This window comes from Papio anubis, chromosome 8 (genome assembly GCF_008728515.1).
Source record: "Papio anubis isolate 15944 chromosome 8, Panubis1.0, whole genome shotgun sequence".
NCBI lineage: Eukaryota > Metazoa > Chordata > Mammalia > Primates > Cercopithecidae > Papio > Papio anubis.
The window spans coordinates 9,113,234-9,119,399 of NC_044983.1; the positions used below are offsets into that span (position 1 = coordinate 9,113,234).

The following is a 6,166-nucleotide window of genomic DNA, read 5'->3' on the forward strand; positions in this document are numbered from 1 at the left end:
CACATTAGAGCTAAGGAAGCCCCAGGGCATGAATATCTTTAGAAAAACCCAGGGACTCAAATAAATGCTGGTAAACATAGACACTGGAATACTAGGCAACCATCAAAAAGACTGGGGCAGCTATTTACACACTGGTAAGAAAAAGTTTCAAGATCCAATGTTATATGAATTAAGCTGGTATAAATCAGTATGTTTCCATTAGTATAGGAGATAATAATGTGTAGTTGCCTTTGGTTATAGATGCATAAAATCTCTGGAAGGATTCACAAGACCGTTGGGATGAGGGTTGCCTCTGAGGGAGTTCTAGGAGACTGGGAGACAGAGGGCAGAGAGTAACTTTCCCTACATACCTTTTAAAATTAGTTGAACGTTAAACCAGGTAAATAGATTACCTGTGTCAAAAATCAGATTGGATCCTTTTGTAGGTCATAATTGTGATGATTGGGTTGTTGTGCTCAAGCATGAGATGTGCCTCCCTCAAACCTTGTTACAACGTTGGCACATTACCTGTCTGACATGAAAACAAAAAAGGAAAAGGGGGCTGGGCATGGTGGCTCTCACCTGTAATCCCAGTGTTTTGGGAGGCCAAGGCGGGAGATCACGTGAGGTCAGGAATTTGATACTAACCTGGCCAACATGATGAAACCCCGTCTCTGCTAAAAATACAAAAATTAGCTGGATGTGGTGGTATGCGCCTATAATCCCAGCTACTTGGGAGACTGAGGCAGGAGAATCACTTGAACCCAGGACGCAGAGGTTGCAGTGAGCCGATATCATGCCACTGCACTCCAGCCTGGGCAACAGAGCATGACTATTTCTTAAAAAAAAAAAAGAAAGAAAGAAAGAAAAGAAAAGAAAAGGAATCAAATTAAATTAACAAAATTAAAATAAACCAAAAGTGATTCTAATGTACTGAGAACTACTGTGCAACACATCCGTGAGCCAACAGTGAAAACTACAAGGCCAATTACAAGCCTCAGGGACTATCTACATATCTATCTATCTCTTTATTTACTTTGGAACAAGGTGCCTGTGGTCCCAGATACTCAGGAGGCTCAGGTAGGAGGATCATTTGAGCCTAGGAGTTGGAGGCTGCAGTGAGCTGTGATTGCACCACTGCACTCTAGCCTGGGCAACAGAGTGAGAACCTGTCTCAAAAAACAACAACAAAAACAAAACAAAACAAAAAAAACTTGAAAATTCCCTTTTAGGTCCCCATCCACTTACCTTTAAAAAATTGAGAGATAATGGGCCAGGCACGGTGTCTCACACCTGTAATCCCAGCACTTTGGGAGACCACAGCAGGCAGGTCACTTGACGCCAGAAGTTTGAGACCAGCCTGGTGACATGGTGAAATCCCAACTCTACTTTTTAAAAAGTAGCTGGATGTGGTGATGCACGCCTGTAGTCCCAGCTACTTGGGAGACTGAGACAAGAGAATTGCTTGAATCTGAGAGGCAGAGGCTGTAGTGAGCTGAGATTGCTCTATTGTTCTCCAGCCTGGACAACAGAGCAAGACTCAAAAAAAAAAAAAAAAAAAAAAAAAAAAAAAAAGAAAAAAAGAAAGAAAAATTGAGGGATAATGTAAATAGAGAAAAGTGTACAAGTGCACACCTTGACAAATTTGCATATGTGTACGCCTGCAGAATCACCATTCAGATCAACATATAAACCCTTTCCAGCCTGGGCAACATGGTGAAACCCCGTCTATACTAAAAATACAAAAATTAGCAGGGCATGGTGGTGCATGCCTGTAATCCCAACTACTCGGGAAGCCGAGGAAGGAGAATCACTTGTACCTGGGAGGCGGAGGTTGCAGTAACCTGAGATTGCACCACTGCCCTCCAGCCTGGGTGACAGAGTAAGACCCTGACTCAAAAAATACTAATACTAACCCCCCTTCAGAGGTAAATGCTCTTCTGTCTTCTCTGGCCTCTTCTTAGATTTCATATAAACAGAATGCAGTGTGTGCTCTTTTGTGTCTGCTGTCTCGCATGCAGCCCTACGCCTGTGAGAGTGATTCATGCTGTTGCATTCAGCAGCGGATTGTTGCTATTTTTGCTGAGTAGTCTTTCATTGTATGAAATTTATTTATTCATTCTTCTGTTGATGGGTGTTTGGGTTATTTGCCATTTGGGGCTATTATGCATGAAGCTATATGAACATTCTTATAGCTGCCTTTCATAGGCACTCATTTCTCTTGGGTACTCTTACGTCTTCTTAACAGCATTCTTCAGTTGTGCAATTAACTGCTCCATGTTTATCTTCCCTGAGGGTTTAGCAACTCCATGATGGTAGGGCAGGATCTGCCCCTGTTCACTGGAGGCAAAAAGATAGATTCTCCATTGCCCTTCACCTTTATCCTGTATTCTAGCCTGGAAGGAGAGGCAGGTGCCTGCAAAAATGGCAGCCATCTTCTGATAACAAGAGCAAAAGCAAAAGAAAGGCAGAGCGGGAAGCTGTGAGGACTCTAGGTCTTTGATGATGCCCTAGAGTCATGGACATTAGCTCTGGACTGCCCACCTTCAGACTGGTCTGCAGGAAAAGAGAGAAGAAAGTAGAAATAGGTGCAGGGAGTAGAGCAGAGAGGAAGGATGGAGAAGGTCCCGATGGGTATGGGTCTGAGTTCCAGTTCACTCCTGAGACCCGGCCACACCCTGCTCCTTCTGTCTTTGCTTAAGCATTGCTTGATTTCTATCACTTCACCTGAGGATCCTGCCTAAGTCAGTCCTTTGGCATAGGATTATCACTGATGTTCATAATTTTGTCGATAACTCATGAAGAAAAGGCTAAAAATATTCTTGATCACCTCTAATTTGTACGAAATAAGTGAGGCATCACAGCGTGGTGACAATCCCATGGGCTGCAGGGTTGGACAAAATTGAATTCAAATCCCCACTCGGTCACTCGCTCACCCAGCATGTAATTTGGGCTATGTTACATAAGTTATCTGGGCTTCTATTTTTCTCACTGGCTAAATGGTGAGAATAATACCAGCTTTTCGGGGTTCTTAAGGGCTAAATGAAATAATGTATGTAAAAGCCTGGCAGATCATTAGTATTTAGTAATGATAGGAATTATTTTAAAAGGTGAAGTATATATTCATTTATATATATATTAAAAAGATTTACCTGGAAAGTGATTTTTCTATTTAATGGGCTTTATTTAGAGACAGAGAGAAAGAATTCCCTTATTTCCTAGTGATGCCATATGGTAGACTATCAATGTACACTAGTCCCAACTTGGAGTATGGCAAACATTATTTTTAAGTATCAATAAACCGCCAGAAAAAAATTATGTGTTAGCTAAATGATATCCTCAAAGTAAGATTTATGAAATTTATAGGCACTGTGAAAAGGGATTGGCAGGCCAGGGCTGCTCTGAGCTTCACTTGCCAGAGCTTGGGGACAAATAGGATGTCTCAGAATACCAGATGACTCTACAGACCGCACGCCTCCTGCATTCGTTGAAGCCCCAGAGGCTTCGTGCAATCTCTGGGCTAGAAAACCACATGCCCAGGTCTGCTCTTCATCATGGACTGTCATAACTTTAAATACAAGACAGTACTTTACAATCAAACACATCCAGATGGACGGCTCTCCTGAAGCCAAATCTATACCCAGGACGCAGATTTCTAGAGAAAAATGCAGCCAAGCCAGATACAAAAAACGACTCAGGGAACAAAAAGTCCCTGCCACTGTAAAGCCGTGGTTCCCTCTGCTGCTCCGAATGGAGCACCACATGCAGGGGGTGAGGACAGGCGCTGGACATCTGGGAGGACCTAGAGTCGGACACCAAAGCCCAGGAAATGGGCGAGGGGCATGCATGCAGAAGACAGAAGAGACAGTGGGGAGGGCAGACATACCCTCTCTAGTCCTCGTTAAAGTGTGGGGACCCAGCCTTGCACAGTCCTGCAGCATGGGCCACCGTTAACTGTGTTAGGTGCAACACCTGGAGAAGATGGACCACGGAGGATGCTCACTCTCCCAGAAGCCACTGCGGCTCCAGCTTCTCCCAGCATGGCAGACCAGGATCACAACTGGTTAGGTTGCACCAAAGTGGCCAGCCCCATGGGAACTGCCTTGTGCTAACTAGACTTGTAGGAGGCTTGTTGATGGCCCAGATGCCTGTCAACTGGTTTTTTTTTTTTCCTTTGAGACAGTCTCACTGTGTCACCCAGGCTGGAGTGTTGTGGTGCCATCATAGCTCACTGCAGCCATAACTTCCTGGGCTCAAGCCATCCTACTGGCTCAGCCTCACAACTAGCTGGGACTACAGGTATGCACCATCATACTCGGCTAATTTTTCTTTTTTGTAGAGACAAGGTCTTGCTAAGTTGCCCAGGCTGGCCTCGAACTCCCAGGCTCAAGCAGCCTTCCCACCTCAGCCTCCCAAAGTCCTGGGCTATCAGGTGTGAGCCACTGCAGCTGGCCCAGACTGATCTTTTATTAGAAGAATGCACACTTTTGCAGGCTGCCCTTGTTTGGTAACATCCCTTGCTCCAGACCTTCTTCACTTCTGTCTTCCACCAGCCTTTATTCACCCCGTGTCCACATCTTCTAGAGCCTTCTCTTAGAGGCTAAACTACTGGATAAACTGATAATGAATTATGATGAGGAGAGTCAAGGATAAGTTGTTTCTTTTCTAAGAGCAATAACAATAGTTACCATTTATTAAGCAATTATTATGTACCAAGTTGGTAAGTGTTTTACATATATGACCTCATACAATTCTCAGTCCAATGCAATGGACACCAAATTATTATCATCCTGATTTTTATAGATGAAGAAATGGAAGCCGGGCACAGTAGCAGGTGCCTCGAATCCCAGCTACTTGGGAGGCTGAGGCACGAGGTTCACTTGAGCCCAGGAGTTCAAGCTGTAATGAGCCATGATTGCACCTGTGAATAACCACTGCATTCCAGCCTGGGCAACATAGAAAGACCCCATCTCTAGAACAAGAAAAGAAATGGAGGCTCAGAGTGATCAAGTAACTTAACTGTCCCAGGTTGGGCTCCTTAACAAGGAGACTCTGGGGTTAGTAAGTAGTGTGTTCCTCAGGGGGTGCCTTAGAGATGACATGCTTGGAAGGGAAGGGAGGGGAGCAGGAGGGGGCAGATAAAGAAGTGGTGCTCTGGTGTAACCACCGCCAGCCTCAGCCAGCACAAGGGAAGCTCTGGAGCCTGAATGGCACTTCAGGGTTGTCTTGAAGTAAGCCAGGGTGGCCAGGCCTTCATACACCCTCTCCGTCAATTGCTGGACGTGGGACAGCCCTGACGGGTGTGGCCCTGGGCAAGGTGGCTCTGCAGCTGAGGCAAACCGTGGGGGCACTAGCAGCTGGAGGTAGTCTGTGACCACACTCCCAGCAGCTGGGGTAACAAGTCCCTCACTGGCATGAGAATTGAATGTGTCTGGAATGGTAAGAAGGTCCCACTTTGAGTGGTCGGGTGGGACGGGGACAGAAGTCTCTCTGATCGCAGATCCTCCTAATCACCCACCTTTTCATACTGCCTCCCACAACCCTCCAAATTGAATGCTGAATGTCTGCCTCTCAAAAGGTGGTTTTCTTCTATGTGCTTGGCCTACAAATAGGTCCCCTCCTCCTAGGTGGCTGAGACTCTTGGGTACATTCATGATTCTTCTCTAAAGGAGATGGCCTGTGCCCCTCCATGGAAGAACAGTGGACTCAGCAGTGCCAACGTTCTGAGTCCTTGGCCTGGGGTAAAATCAAATCTATGTGTCCCTCATAACATGCTCAGTGGTCACGACCACCCCAAGACCAAGCACACATGCTCCAGAACAAAGCTAAGCATTCCAGCAGCCCCACTTCATCTTACTACCCCCACTCTCCATCCACTTTTTCTCTAAAAATTAATTTTGGGGAATTTTTTTTTGAGATGAGATCTTACTCTGTCGCCCAGGCTGGAGTGCAGTGGTATGATCATAGCTTACTGCAGCCTCAAACTCCTGGGCTCAAGCAATCCTCCTGCCTCAGCCTCCCAAGTCACTGGGGCTACAGGCATGCACCACCACACCCAGCTAGTTTTTGAACATTTTATAGAGATGGAGTCCCACTATGTTGCTCAGGCTGGTCTCAAACTCCTGGTCTCAAGTGATCCTCCCACCTCAGCCTCCCAAAGTGCTGGGATTTCTGGCATGAGCCACCA

General features: G+C 45.8%; 1 non-coding gene across 1 annotated transcript; it reads left to right on the forward strand.

Annotated features, from left to right (window-relative positions):
* Positions 1-413: 413 nt before the first annotated feature.
* Positions 414-517, forward strand: LOC116268765. The gene has a single exon (XR_004175931.1). It is a non-coding gene; the product is annotated as a small nucleolar RNA U13 (small nucleolar RNA).
* The last annotated feature ends 5,649 nt before the right edge of the window (positions 518-6,166 follow it).